The sequence below is a fragment of the Sander lucioperca genome, chromosome 6 (genome assembly GCF_008315115.2).
Source record: "Sander lucioperca isolate FBNREF2018 chromosome 6, SLUC_FBN_1.2, whole genome shotgun sequence".
In the NCBI taxonomy this organism is placed as follows: domain Eukaryota; kingdom Metazoa; phylum Chordata; class Actinopteri; order Perciformes; family Percidae; genus Sander; species Sander lucioperca.
In genome coordinates, this window is record NC_050178.1 from 14,981,814 (window position 1) to 14,998,243 (window position 16,430).

General features: G+C 41.5%; 1 protein-coding gene and 1 long non-coding RNA gene across 2 annotated transcripts in view; one reads left to right on the forward strand and one right to left on the reverse strand.

The window, feature by feature from the left end:
* LOC116059772 (copine-9-like) overlaps positions 1 to 16,430 on the reverse strand; it is a 310,601-nt gene that overhangs the window by 195,630 nt on the left and 98,541 nt on the right. The window lies entirely within an intron of this gene.
* LOC118495239 lies at positions 354 to 14,584 on the forward strand. The gene is made up of 3 exons (XR_004897559.1): positions 354 to 538; positions 11,997 to 12,000; positions 14,572 to 14,584. It is a non-coding gene; the product is annotated as an uncharacterized LOC118495239 (long non-coding RNA).

Genomic DNA, 16,430 nt, shown 5'->3' on the forward strand with positions numbered 1-16,430 from the left:
GCTCAAACTACTCGATTAGTCATTTAAGTGTCTAGTCTGATTGTCTTACTTAAAGTAAAAATGACCCAGTTACATTAATGCTCAGTCTTTATATGTGTTGAGGAATGTAAATGACTTGGATTTGACCACATCTGTCATCAAAGGCAGAAAGAGCAGCCAAGGACATACACAATCTATTTAATGATCTCAATGGTGTTGCTATAATTGCCACTGTTCATCATAACAACTGCTATAATTATTATTTATCTTATTTCTGTTAGGGATGTCACCATCAGCTTTTTTGCCCCCCCTGCTTCGATCCGATTTTTAAAATATTGATTATCTGCCGATGCCGAGTCCCGATCCACTTGTAGTTGCTCAGATAATAGAGCTGCACATGCTTTTTTTTCTTTACAAAAATAACTAAGTAAACAAAGTAACTAAAATATGTCTTAAGCTAAATAAATTTAACTTAGTACAGCAGGTGAGTCTTTCCTCTCAACACCAAAACAGTTCTCTTTAGGATTCCAGCAAACCCCCAACCAAAGAATAAACTCAAGTTTCCCGCTGGACATCGAAAACTAAACTTAATGACGCCTCTTGCGCTTAATATTCAATCTTTAATTTTCTTCTTGTGTTTACCAATGTCGGCTCCAGGGAATAATGGCCTGTAAGTGTGGTTTCCTGGTGGAATCACAGAATAAGTGTGGAGAATTGGAGTAATCCACTTCTGTAAAAAAAACGGGTGACTAAAGACAGACTTTTTTACTTGTTGCCAAGGGCTAGCAAGCTACGAGACTCTGGACAGACACTGGTGAGTGGCCACGGTTTGAAAAGGGCCGACATCCAGGCAGTCTGGCGGTGCATTTGTGGCACAAGGCGTAATAATAATTTATATAATAATAATTTATACTTTATTAATCCCACTTTATTAATCTGTTATTACACACAGACCTGAATTACACACACACATGCTCAGTACCTATACATGCACTAATGGAGAGATGTCGAGTGAGGGAGCTGCCCATGGAAAGACGCCCTGAGCAGTTGGGGGTTCGGTGCCTTGCTCAAGAGCACCTTCACAGTGCCCAGGAGGTGAACTGGCACCTCTCCAGCTACCATTCCACCACCATACTTTGGCCCATATGGGGACTTGAACTAGAGCCTGGATCGGGCCGAATTTTTCCGTCCGAACCCGGCCCGAGCCCGACAGAGCCGTGACCGAACCTGGCCCAAGCCCGACAGGCATTATGATATTTATGTCCGAGCCCGACCCGAGCCCGACACAGTTAAAATCTCGTTTTTTTCTCTCATTCTAATGACACATGTACGTTTGTTTGTGTGGAAAGCCCGCTTTTATTAAGCAACTGGGCGGCATTCGGAAATGTCAACAGATGAGCGCATCAGCGCACACGGGGGAACAAGTGCACGTTAATAAGCTGTTTAATTTAAAATGTTCAATGTGTTAACCTTTCCTGCTTGCTTCGATTCCGACCCTGATTAGAAAACCAGGGGAGACTCGGTAGGCCTAGGGCCGACGTTGTATAATGTCGGGGTTAAAATCTTGTTTCTGGTTAGCAGATGAATGAACTTTGCTTTCAGTCTGGGGTTTATCTCGGACACCGCACACACTGTGTACAAAACTTAAACTCATTCCACCAACTCGCATCTACACGTCTGCTTCCTCTTTTCTCTATCTCTAGCGTCATATAACCTTTCACCCTCCAGTAACTTCAGTCAAAACACGTACGTCCAGATGATACGTTCGAGAGTAATTGTAAATCATACGTCACAGAAAAAAATACTCCTAACGTAATACTGCTTTTTCTGCCAAAAGGCATCATTTTGTGATTAATGACATGCCACTTTGCAACACAGTAATACAGCAGAGACCTTATTTATTGATCCAACTTAATGTTACTACAATGTGCTGGTTGACAAGTAGCTAACGTTAATGCTAGCTAATGCTTGGTGGGTAACATCATAGGGTTATAACATCCTTCAACACGCTCATTAAGTTATTTTTAGTATGATTGTTTTAACCACGGATAAAAGCAGCACTGGGCTAATGTGACACACACGAACTGTATGGTCAAATTTTGTCTGTTTTATTGTGAGATATTATTTTTATGAGAGAAAAACGTTTGATAAGAGCCATAATGGTTAATCATTTATTTCTGGTAAGAGTACAAGGCTCTTTATAATACAACATTACGGTGCTGCCAGCAGGGGGCAGTGTGACGCTGTGCTTCGCTCTCACGGACAGTCTTTGTGAGCGGACTCTCGGTGCTTCGTCATTCTGCTGAGTGAAGCTGCATTGAATGCAAGCACTAGTCGCACTAGTCTAATATTTTCTCCTGTTTTACAGGTTTGTGAAGCTTTAAAGGTCCCATGACATGGTGCTCTTTGGATGCTTTTATATAGACCTTAGTGGTCCCCTAATACTGTATCTGAAGTCTTTGTCCCGAAATTCAGCCTTGGTGCAGAATTACAGGCAGTCCCACAATGAGCTTTCCTTAGTATGTGCCATTTCTGTGTCTGTAGCTATTGAGGAGGAGAGAGGGGGGCAAGGTGGAGGGTGGGGGTGTGGCCTTGACCAACTGCCACTTTGCTCGTTTGAAAGCCATGATGTCTCTCTCTCATGGGTGGGCCAAATTCTCTGGGCGGGCAAAGCAGAGCAAGGGGGGGGTAACCTTGCTCCTTATGACCTCATAAGGAGCAAGATTCCAGATCAGCCCATCTGAACTTTCATTTTCTCAAAGGCAGAGCAGGATACCCAGGGCTCGGTTTACACCTATCGCCATTTCTAGCCACTGGGGGACCATAGGCAGGCTGGGGGAACTCATATTAATGTTAAAAAACCTCATAAAGTGAAATTTTCATGCCATGGGACCTTTAAAACTTGTATACGTATACATAACTTGTTAAAAAGTTACATTTGTAATGTTAGATCGGTTTGGTGGAGGGAAGATAGTAGGGGAGAGCTGGGACAGTTGAAACACTTTTTAATTAAACGTAATTTATAAAGCGATCGTATCGCACTGAAAGCTAATATTTTGTCAATAGCAACCTACACCTGTCCTCTGTCAAATACAGTTGCATTTTCAGCTTTGAACAAAACCGTTCAGGAATTATTACAGCAAAAGTGGGGCGTGCGTAATGTTTAATTCGTCCCTCCTGGTCGGGACGATTGAAACAGCATATGGGGACGGATGAAACATACAGTTTAAGCCATATAAACTTCCCACAATTTAAATATTTTACTACATATCATGAATGGTACTCCCAAAAGGTGTTATTTTAGATAGATAGTTGCTGGGCTATACGTCTTCGTGAATATCTGTTAACAACTCATTGCCGTCACCTTGAAGCACGTATGAAGCGGTTTTTGAAATATCATGCACTGTGGATGATTCTGCCATTTTTATAGCTAGAACAGTACGTTTTCCCATTTATATCATGTTTCTATTGTGGAAAATGTCGTTTCACTAGGTGTTTATGTAGGTTAGGTCACTGCACATCCAAATAAGTGCCCTTAAAGACCCACAGCCCGTCAGTCTCCATAAGTAGTAATTACCGGGCGGCTTTGGGGGGCAGGGGGGCAGGGGGTGCGCGCGCAGCTTTTTCTAGCGTTCTGATTGGCCAAAAAAAAAATAAATAAATAAAAATTAAAAAATAAATTAATTAAAAAAAAAAAAAGTTGAAATAAATGAAATCGATATACTCCGGTTTGTTGTCCCCCCTGAGCGGAAGGTAAGTATGTGAGAACCAGAGCCGTGACTGCATGGGGTGGTATGTTACAGTGTGGTGAAGTTTTAAAATCCTGTATTCCTAAAAGGGAGTCTGGCGCGGGGGTTAGCATATAGCTACCACCCCAGTCTGTATTGACGTTTTGCCGTCTGAATGCGTGATGACGTCGTCAACGGGTCCGCAACGGTGTGATGTGTTGGAGTTTATTTAGATACAGGTGTTAAAACGCAGGTGTTAGACCAATGGTTAGGGTTAAAAAGTCATGGGCCCCTATTACTGTATGACGGTCATAGAGGAGGGGTATGTAGGGGGTATAAACGGCTATGTCTAGGCATGTCTGGTCACTTTTTTTACCTACTGTTTTTAGCTAGCTAGCTAGCTTGTCAGTTCGGCTTGCCACCTTCGATCATCTCAAACAGCTCAACGTTGCATTTTTATTTTCAACTCCTTTGGGGAAAAAGCAAGAGGGAAAAACGTCTTACAGTCATGTCTACAAAAGGTGAGTAATTTAAAAAAAAATATATATATATATATATTTATATATATGTTATGTTTAAGCCTATTCTAAGATATTTCATTCACTTCATTCATTAATTAAAACGTTTTGTGGAATATATGTTTATCTAGCTAGTTTGCACCACTAGGGCCTTCCCCAAAGATCAGGAGCAAACCTGCTTGGGACGATGACGATGATTTTCAACAAGGTAAAATATATATATAGATATAGATATAGATGTTGACAAGACATTGTTGTATAATGTGATGTTATGTCAATGCTTGGTCTTTCATGTATTCCTTTTGTTCTGTTTGTATGTAGGGAGACCTGTATTACAGAATATAAGCCATCTCCTAAACAAATCCGGTGGCTTAATAGAAAAAGAAATCGAGCTGAAAACCCCAAGAAAGCTGAAATTGGGTAATTATCTACAAAAAATGTTTATGTGCTTTTTATTATTTATTTTTATGCTGGGGTTTTAGCTAACTAATGTCTATATGTTATCTTTTTGTTTAGGTTGCCTTTACCTCTACAAAAGCGAAGGTGCGGTGAGCTGGTTTCAATAGACCCCAGCATTGAAATCCCAGGGCCCCAACAGACCTGTGAACCACAGCAGCTATTTGAGGACAGTAGCATACCCAAACCAAAGCGGCTTCACCGAATAAGGAAGACCCTTATCGTGGTGAGTTGAAAAAAGAGCAATTAAACTGTGTATGTAATATTTAAAATATGTTATTTTCTCACAAAGTGTGTGTGTGTGTGTGTGTGTGTGTGTGTGTGTGTGTCTCAGAAATCTCAGGCAAACCTCCCTCTCAAACCCTCATGTTCGACCCTTGCTTGTGACGAGGTAGCAACCGAGGACCTTAATTATGCTCTAGAGGTACCAAGTTTTGTGTCTATCTGCATATACTATACTAATGAGCTAAACATATCTATCTATATATTAAAACTGTTTCCCTTTATGCTTTCAGACACTGAATGCCGTTGCAGAGTTGCAGAGAGTGCATCCAGTGGCAGAGGAGTCATTCACGCAATCACTGGATGTGTTAGATTTCCCCGAGAGGGCCGGTGATGAGCAGCGACAAGGAGGGGGGGTTTTACAACGTGGAGGCGTGGCAGATTTCCAGGACACGGCTGTGTCAACGGGACCCCCAGTCATAATTGCCCCAATACAAGGCCAATTTCAAAGTGGAGCAGAAGAGGTGAGTACCTGATAGTGTGTTTTATGGGTCTGTAGCATTCTTCACAATAACCCCCCCATCAAATGTTTGAAGATGGGGTGTAGCCATGCATTTATGATAGTCTGTATGCAGGGGGCTCAAATGTTTGAAGGTGGGGGTGCAGCCTTGCATTTATGATAGGACGTACGCAGGGGGCTCAAATGTTTGAAGGTGGGGGTGTAGCCCTGCATTTAATTATAGTCTGTATGCAGGGGTGGGCAAATGTTTGAAGGGGTGTGTGTGTGTGTGTGTGTGTGTGTGTGTGTGTGTGTGTGTGTGTGGTGATTATTTAACCAAATATGTTTTATTATCCCATAGGACACCCTTGAAGGAGAAAGCAAAGAATCATCAGAGACAGACCACACATTGATTTCACCTAATGAGGAGCCCCACCAGTGTCGTGGGAATGAAGGTGATATAGAATGTGACTGCATGTGTTTTCTTTCAGACACACCCATCAACCAGAGAACAGGAGTTTCCTATAATCACACCGTGTATGGAGCAGACAAGGTGTGCCCCAGGGCTCATGAATCAGCAAATGTATCTGTAAATACAGACGACATTGATGAAGCATTTGAATGTGGACAAATATTGGATTGTTTTAGTGCTAGCAATAGTTTTGAAACATCTAACTCCATAAACCGGCCTGACGAGATAACATTATTACAAGGGGAGGCACTCTACGAATTCTGTGCCGAAACTACACGTCGACACACTGCGTTAGATGTGCTACAAGATCAAGTAGAATCCAAAGTTGATAATTTACAAAAAATAATCACTAGTCTGGTGAATACAGTGGGCGCCTTGCAGACCACTAATACAAAGTTGTGTGACCTAGTTACCACCTTTGGTGACGCGTTAGCCAGTCACGGCAGAGACCTAGCGAGGACCGAGGCCCAGCATCTTCAGCGAGCGGTAGGCCTCAATACACTGCTGACACCCCTGATAGCCATATTTCAAAAGACAATAACAAAAATGAAGTAAAGCAGCAGTCATCAGAGTATGTAAGAATAAAATAAACGTTAATAACAAAAATGGAAACACCCACCAAAAAACGTAAAAAATCAGATAAAATACATGTATCAAATCATGCTCCAACATCAGTATATCCAGACAGGCCTGTGGAATGTACCGTGGTCACACAGCCAACAAAACCTAATTACACGAGGCAGCCATGTTTTGCTAGTGCCCAAGCGTCAAATTGTATACGGGCAGATGATTATATAGAACCCCAACCGTCCACAAGTAGATACAGGGGCCCATCTATAAATCCTCCGGGGCCAAACCGTACAGATGATTATATAGAGCCCCAACCATCCACAAGTACATACACGGGACCCCTTATAAATCCACCGGAACCAATACAGTGGGGGGAGGGTCGGGTGTCTAGGGCGGCATCGGAAATATCGTCCAGAGAGATACCTGTTTTTAATGCAGCAGAATTTCGTCAAGCCATTGATTTTCGAAATATTGATTTGACGGATATTGGCAGTGTGCCAGCACGAGTGCATAGTACCCTAACAGGGTTAATTGAGAGAGCATTAGACACAGCGTCACAGGACAGTGTTTTAAGCGTCGAGCTAAGGGGGCCATCTGTGGCGGCCCCTATCCAGACAGTGTTGAACTCCAGCGATGGATATAATGTAGATGCATTTCTGGAGCAAATCTCACAAGCTATGCAGAGTAATGATACTTCTTTGTCCGAGGATTCATTAGAATTACTGGTAACAATAGCTCATAGTATGTCGGGAGGGGGTGGGGCGCGGCTAAAGCTAGGAAGTGTATGCTACGATAAAATATTGTCCTCAAAGGGTAATGCATTATACAACCCCCTGAATACCAATGCCAATGACAAACTTTGCTTTGCTCTCTGTATGGCTCACTATGTGAATCCCCAGCTGGCTCAAAGTGAGAAGATAGACTACGCAAAACAACTGCACCAGGATCTAGGGCTTGAATATTCACATACGGTTTCGTTCGCAGATGTTGACAGATTTCAGAAACATTTGAACATAAAAATTGTAATATTTCATCACGGAGCCGGTCATAAAAAAACACAGATCTTCAAAACACACGACGAACGACATGTGAAGACAGCATGGCTGTATCTGCATAATGAACATTACTACCTCATCGAAAACAAAACTTCTTTTTTTGGGGCGGCCTATGTGTGTGATTGGTGTTACAGCGCGTACAACACCCCGTTGGATCACAGGTGTAGTCTGCTTTGCAATGTGTGTCACACAGTATGCCGTCCTGGTAAGACTATTAAGTGCGCCACTTGTAAACGCATATGTAAATCGATGCACTGTTTTCAACAACATAAAAAGCTGGATGCGAAACATGGACTCATTCCATGCGACAGATGTAAATATTGTGAGGCATGTCATATGACATATAGGGTGGCTAAAAAGCCTCACGTATGTAAAGCTCCAAAATGCACACATTGTAGAGAGCCGAAAACCGACACAATGCATGAATGCTATATACAACACCTAAAAAACACTAAACATACTGACAAATATATCTTTTACGATTTCGAGACTAGATACTACGGGGGTCGTCATGAGGCTAATTTTGTATGCAGTATGAATATGGAGGGCCAAAAATACTGCTTCGAAACAACAAAATGTGTGGAATTATTCGTCAATCATTACAGACAGCCAGCCTATAAAGGTTTTACCTTTATAGCACACAATGCATCAGGTTTTGACAGCTATCTTGTGCTCGAGTACATGGTGAATCAAAGCATATGTCCAACGCTTACCATGCGCGGTTCGAGAGTGATTATGATGCTTGATGCTACATGCAATCAACGGTGGATCGACTCATTCAGTTTTCTTCCAATGGCTCTAGCTAAAACACCCACTGCTATGGGCTTTTCAGATGTGCTCAAGGGCTATTTTCCCCATCGTTTCAATACACGGCAGAATGAACAATATGTCGGTCCATACCCACATCCGTCCCTCTATGGGTATGACGCCATGTCTGATGACACTAAGAAGGTGTTCATGGAGTGGTACGCGACAGTTTCTGACACTACGTTTGACTTTCGCACGGAACTGATTCGCTATTGTGTTAACGATGTGGCTGTATTGCACAAAGCCTGCACCATATACAGAGATGCTTTCAAAGAATGCACGTCGTTAGACCCCTTTGTATTCGCAACACTGGCCTCATCATGCATGGGCGTGTATAAAATGCTTTTCATTCCCAAAGACACCGTAGCATTGACATACGAGGGGTCGTACATTAGGCAAAACAAAGCCTATTCGGACATTTCGATTCAATGGTTGGAGTATGTTTCTAAAAACAAAAATGTAGTCTAAAAACTGTGTACGGTCTAACAGTGGTGGTAAAGTGGGAATGTGATTGGAAACGGGATGTTTGCAATAATCAGGACGTTAAAGCTTTCATGGCCACATATGAAAATCCAGAACGTCTCAATCCTCGAGAAGCCCTCTTTGGAGGCAGAACGAATGCAATGAAGTTGTATCACAAGACAGAAGGTGGTGAAAAAGTCAGATACTACGATTTCACAAGTTTGTACCCCACTGTCCAAGCAAAACGAGACTACCCCCTCAGGCACCCTCAAATAATCCACACAGATTTTGACGACATAAATACATACTTTGGTATTGTAAAATGCACTGTGGCACCCCCCAGAGGCCTGTATCATCCGGTTCTGCCCTACCGATGCCACGGTAAATTAATGTTTCCCCTGTGTGGAACCTGTGCCGAGCAGCTGAATCAGACAACCCCATGTAACCACAGCGAACATGAGAGACAATTGTCGGGTGTGTGGGTGTCATTTGAATTACAGAAAGCCGTGGAGAAGGGGTATCGATTGGTCAGCATCACCGAAGTCTGGCATTTCCCTGAAAAATCGGATCAGCTATTTAAAGGCTATGTTAAGACATTTCTCAAGCTCAAGCAGCAGGCTTCCGGATACCCAGGTCATATCAAAACTGAAGACGAGAAACAAAAGTACGTAGAGGACTACTATGTCCGCGAGGGTATACGTCTGGACCCTGCCAAGATATGCCCTAACAAGGCAGTCAGAAGCATTCAGAAACTTTTGCTTAATAGTCTTTGGGGTGGGTTTTGTATGCGCATTAACATGGCAAATGCGGAACTCATAACAGACCCAGCGCGGTTTACACAACTCATGTTCAGCGATGCTTTTGATGTTCGACAGTTCTCATTTATTTCACCAGAGGTGGCAATAGTGCAGTGGCGACACACTGAGAGTCAAGCTTCCTGTGTAAAAGACGTTAATGTCTTCATCGGTGCTATGACTACAGCTTATGCCCGGCTTGAACTTTATGAACTGCTCAATAAACTGCAGGAACGTGTTCTCTACTGTGATACAGATAGCATCATATTCACCACCAGAGGCGATGAGTGGATACCCGAGCTCGGCCCATATTTTGGGGATTTGACGGATGAAATTAACTCCTCACAACTCTGCGGTGATCCTACCGAGGACTATATAATATAATATATAATATATATATAATATAATATGAGTTTGTTTCTGGGGGACCAAAATGCTATGCATATCAGACCGCCCAAGGACATACACAGGTGAAATGCAAAGGCATAACTCTCAATGCACAGCATGCCCAAATTGTCACACACCAGTCATTAATAGGGTTGGTACAATCATTTGTGACCAATCAGCAAGCCACCGCCCATCTGTCCACAACTGCAGACACTGTAACACGGGACAAAAAGCAGTTTCATCTCAAAAACGCTACAGTGACCAAAAAGTTACAAGTCATTTACAGTAAACGACGCGTACTCCGTGACTACACCACCCTGCCTTATGGCTACTAATAATAATAACCAGCTGATTGTAGGATTTGATGGCCGGCTCCAACATCCATTCAGCGCCGTTATTAGTGGACCCTCAAACTGCGGAAAAACATATTTTGTCAAAGATATTATTGAAAATTCATCAACAGTAATATCACACAAGATCGATAACATCGTATACATTTATTCGTGCTGGCAACCCCTGTATGACCAGTTGCTTAAAACAGTGAATATAAATTTTGTGGAAGGTATCCCTGAGTCACTTTGTGATGACACCCTGCTCCCCCCTACTAAGAATAATCTGCTAGTAATTGATGACCTTATGAACCAGGCCAGCGGTTAGAGGTACAGAATGTTTTTACAAAGTATGTTCACCACAGAAACCTTAGCTGTATATACCTGGTGCAGAATCTGTTTATTCAAGGCAAGGCCAGTCGTACAATCAGTTTGAACACAAACTACATGATATTATTTAAAAATCCTCGAGATCGAATTCAGATGAGTTTAATAGGCCGTCAGATGTTCCCAGGAAATAATTTTTTTCTAGAAGCGTTTAACGATGCCACAAGTTCGCCATTTGGCTATCTGCTGATAGATTATAAATCCAAAACTCCAGATAATTTACAACTCAGAACAGCTGTGATATCGACACAACAAGTTGTATATGTCCCAAGAAAGCAAAGGGTTTAATAATGTCAATCCGTATGCAACATAATTTCACACTGCTTGACCTTCTTCATAAGGCAGCACCCCGAGCTAGGGGGGTTATAGTGAAGAATGCTAGCCCAGATTTTATTAATGCACTTTGCGAAATAGCGCTGAACGTATTAAGAGGCAATATACCGCTGTCTACCACTCAGTACAGGTTGCTGAAAAAGAAGAGGAAGGTTATCAGACTAATTGCGGATAAAAAAGTCAAACATTTAAAAAAAAAAAAAAAAATTACTCAAACCGGTAGTTTTCTGTTACCTCTATTGGGGGCTGCAATCCCCTTCATCGCTAGTCTCATCAATAGGAACTAGCATGGAACACACGCAGAAAATGTTTCTGGTGCCACAGCAACAATTAGCAGCATTACAGCAGCATCAATCCTCAGACACACAAAACACCTCTTTGCGGCAGTCTGTCCAAAATGAGTTGGACCGGGCCATGAGTGTTATATTGAGTCAGCCTGACATTAACGTATATGAAAAATCCAAAAAATATTCAATCGTTTTGCAAAAGTATCTAACCCTGGTAAAACAGGGCGAACGTGAGAAAAATGTAATTACACTATCCCTACCCAGCGATGCATCAAAGGATGAAGCCTCAAATGTTGAGTCACATGACGCTATCGCAGAAGACGATGTGATGAGATCAGAAGTATTGGCTCATATGCCTCCTAGGAATAAACGCAATGCCGAATACATAATCACCTCTCTAGCCCGTAATAATGATAAGATCTCGTGGACAAATAGTGGGGAAATCGTTGTTGAAGATAAGACTGTGACAGGAAGACATCTGTACGATCTACTGAAAAGCGTAACAACCCACAATAATGTTTCAGACCGTTTGAGGCCTAATGGGTGGACTGTTTTTTTAAAGACATTAGCACACTTAAACATACCTCTATCCGTAATTCCAAACACCGCTGTGCGTCGTGCTATTGCTGGATTTAAAGCAGGGGCCACTGTGACTCCTAATAGACCTCACACAGTGACTGATACACGCTCACCACTCATGTTCACACCTAGGTCTGTACGTACTGTCACACCCCTTAGACAGCCTTCATTGACAGGCACAAGCTCACCGCTCACCCCTAGATCAGGGCGTATAGCTTCACCCATGGTCAGTACACGGTGGGCTAGTTTTTGATTTTTATCGGCAAAGTTGCCCAAAGACCTTTAATGATTGTATTTTCTATTTTTCTATTTCACATATCGGTTGTTTTTTATTTTTAAATGCTAAATTATACAATATTTTCCTATTGATTGTGACTGTAACACAGGAGAATGTTTCTACTTACTGTGTACACCTAAAATGCAGGCTAGTTTTTTATCATCAAAAAGTTGCCCTAGGCATTTAATGATTGTGTTTTCTATTTTCTATTTTACATATTGATTGTTTTTATTTGTTAATGCTAAGTTTTTGCATTATTTTCCTATTGACTGTGGTTGTGACACACTTCATGTTTTACTGTGAAAAGCCTAAAAAAGACATTATTGAATGTGTAACTGTGACAATATTGAATGTGGCACACTCTGGTTTTATTTCTTTTCTTTTTTTTTTAATCTATTTTCTATTTCGCATATTTCTTGTTTGTTTTTTTTTAATTTTTAATACATTTTTACATTATTTTCCCATTGAAACATGGCAGTGACACAAGAAAGTGTTTTATCCATACTGTGAAAACCTATAAAGCCATTATTGAATGTAAAACTGTGACAATATTGTTTGTATTTCTCTATTAGTTTTTTCAAAACTATTCATATTTTTTACCCTGTTGTGTCTAATTGTTTTCAATGTATAGTCCTCTTTTTGAAAAGGTTTAAATAAAAAAAAAAACTATTACAGAAGAAATGTATTCCCCTTTTCATTCTTTTTCTAAGCACACTGGTAATCTCTATTGTATTCGTGCTAGTAATGATCCAATAGGACTTGTCTCCGGTTAGATATTTCGATTACAGAATCAAAAACAGAATAACAAATCAGGGTCACCGTCCGTGGGAGTGGGTTACGGAAACGAGCTTCCAATCTCACATTGCCTGTCTTAATCAGTGATACATTTCCTGCCCCACCGCCGTCAGGCTCAAGATTGAAACAAAACAGCGTGTAACCACCACCGAAATCTGATTGTGTTATGGCTAATGATCGGTCCCTTAAATGGCGTCCTGTTGATTCAACCATCTGATAATATTCTCGCACATACTGACCTCTTTGAAAATGAGGTTGAAAAGGGCGTGCAGGGTGAGGCTGTCCATCAGTGTATAGGCCTATAAATTCTGTATCATAGTGTCCGAAATTAAATGGGTTACTTGCGTATGATCCAGTGTATGCTTCATTATCAACAAAGCCTAAGACTACGAATTTAGGTACCTGCCCTATGAATAGATTCTCCTGATTACACACTCTCGTTCCAGCAGGTATAGAGAATGTTTTTATGGCTACCCTGTCAATAGAATATTTTGCATTAGTGTGCTGTAATGCTCTACTATGGGCTAATCTCACAGTCGGCGCCACTGATATTTTCTTTACAAACAGACTGGCGAACATTATTTTCACAGTGAATTGAACATTTCCTGGGGTCATTAGGGCAAAGTCATCTTTTGACCGGATGAATTTAAGCGATAAGTCCACACCGTATAACATCAGCTTTTCTTGAAAAAACAAGTTGGCGTGTACCGGTGAAATTAATTCCACAATACGGCTTTCACCAGTGTATGCCCCCCGTTGCTCTAACTCCAAATTATCGCCTGCAATGGATGTCTCGTCCATTTTCCCCCCCGTATCTTTACAGAATAGTCCGGTGCTAAACTGTGTATCTAGTGTTTCTTTTCCATAGTTCAGCAAACATTAAATAATTCCTCTATACGGCTATGTATTTGAAGACTGTGTAATCAATCTATCGCCCAGCATTATATCTACTTGAGAAAAAAGACTGCATCCAGGGTAGTTTATAAATCCCACATCGGCCGCATTAGCCAGCAATGTGCCGTCAGGATTTGTAATCCTTACACGTGTATACAGATATGAATCGTTAAGGTCTAAATAATCTTCTCCACTAGCAGATATGAAGAACTCTATAGGTCCACTGTCTGTTAGAGCAGACACAGGTGGTATTTCTAGGAAAGTTGATTTTTCAATAGATGTCTGGGTGAACATATCTAGTTCGGTCTTAACACACTCTTCCGACTGATTATGAATGAACGCCATGATATTATTTTAGAATATGTCTTTTGCCAAGACCAGAGAGCGTTGACTCGGAGCTCTATGCCTTATGGAAGCTGTCTTCTTTTTGATGACTCTTCGTTTTTTGGTGGTGGTTTTACGTTTTCTAGATACCGCCTGGTTACGCCCACATCCTGGGGGGATTCTTCTTAACGGTTTGCGTCTGTACACCATGAGACCATTTCCCTGCTGTCTGTTTGCTATGGTCTCCCGTACATTAGACACAACATCCCCAATAATACCCGTGGCAGCAGTTTTCAGATGCGGTTTGGCTAGATTAAAACCCTTTTTTAAAAGTGGAACAGCCATTCGGAATAGGTTTCTGAATAGTCCTCCTAAACCACTGCCGTATTGCGTGGAATCTGGAACCTATATAGCCAGTGAGTTCTCCACCGGCCTGGTTCATATAGTAGGCTGTATATCTTCCATCATCTGAGGTGTATGCTTTGCGCATCATTTTTTAATGCTGCTTCACAGGCCTAAAATGTAGTTTGACAATGACTTTTCCGTATGAAAAGGGGATGTGTTTATTCTGGTCGTCGCGTAAATCTATTTGAATGTCCGTAATAGTCGAGCGTGACAACGATGTGTAATGTGGCGTATCGTAACTCAAAGTGGGAATGCGTCGGGTCTCATCGGAGATATTTATACACCTGAGTAGTGGGACATGACTATCGCCAACTAACTGGTAGTCCACTATGTCGCTATAAATAAATATGTTATAGCAACCGGCGTGGATGTCTGCAGGCCTGGGGGCTACGCATTTAACACGAGGGCTGGAATTTATTTCGAACACAGTGTCAGGAATGAAGCCAAGAATCTCGGCCAAACGACCTGTAAAGGCTAAATGATACCCCGCCCTGCCGATAAAGTAAACCCTGTTTGTAATATTGTTGTAGCTCATGGCTATGTCTGCTGTCCCTAGACTAGCCTTAAACATCATATTATACTCTTTAACAATGCTAGCCACTGAGTTATAACACCCGACCGCTAGTTCTATTTGGTATGTCTGTTTAGTTTTCGTGTCAAAAATTTCAACCTCTGCATCGTCTATGGTAAAGCTGGTCCATATCTGTGGGCACTGAATCTCTATGAGGCCTACTTCATAGGGCTGCTGAAATATTAACGGTTTTGCCAATTTTGTTCTGAACTGCCATATCTTATTGTTCGGATAAACTAAGGCTGAAGCATTACTGGGGAGCGTAACAAAAAATCCATTCTTATTCATTGTACCTACGCCTTTCACTACAGAGTTAGAATGACTAGTTTAAGTGTTTGTCATGCTAGCTTTATCTTACATCCAATATGTCTTTTTCAGCGATCCATGAATTGAATTTATCAGGCCATCCCAACCATTTCACCAGTACTATCTTTTTACGACCTACTTTCTTGCTATCAATTATTTTCTCTATTTTAAACACTTTGTTTTTGTCTACAGTTATGGGTTGTAACTCTGCCTCATAAAATGTTCCAGTCAATAACTCCCCACCAGTGTCTTTTAATGTATAAACAGGGGGTGTCCTTCCAATGCATTTAGCTACGGTAAAAACTTCATCTGTAAACATTTGCTCATAACCTTTCCTAAATACCCCCCTATGTTTTGACAACCTGACGGTGTCACCCTGCTGAAATTTAAAAGCAACCATTCCGGGGTGTTTCAGTTTGTATAGGTTGTTAAAGACTGTTTTCTTATTATCTTTATTCACTGCAGAAGGAGCCATTTTTATTGACCTATGGTATGAATCGTTGTAAGCACTCACCAGATCTTGCACCACATCAATATATCTACGTGCGTTAACAGCTGTTAAATATCTCCACATACGAGTCTTAAAAGATCGATTGAAACGTTCCACTACACTTGCTTTTGTCTCGTTTGATGTAGAGAAATGATGTATTTTGTATTTAGTCATCAATCCTTGAAAGGCCTTATTATAGAACTCTTTTCCCTCATGTCATCCCTCTGTTTGAAGTTTCGTAGGCACCTGCCCTTGACACAATATTTCTTTAAAGGCACTTGTGACGGTGGCGCCAGATTTGTCTTTAAGACATCTGGCCCATGCATACTTAGAAAACACATCAATACAGGTTAATATATACCGAACGTTTTCGTTTTCCTCAGAATATTCAGTCATATCGACCAGATCGGCCTGAAATTGTTTATCGATACTATTAACTAGTACCCGGTTCCGGGGGAAATGTCTCAAAGCCGGAGCGTGTAGAGTATACGCATCCTGACGCGA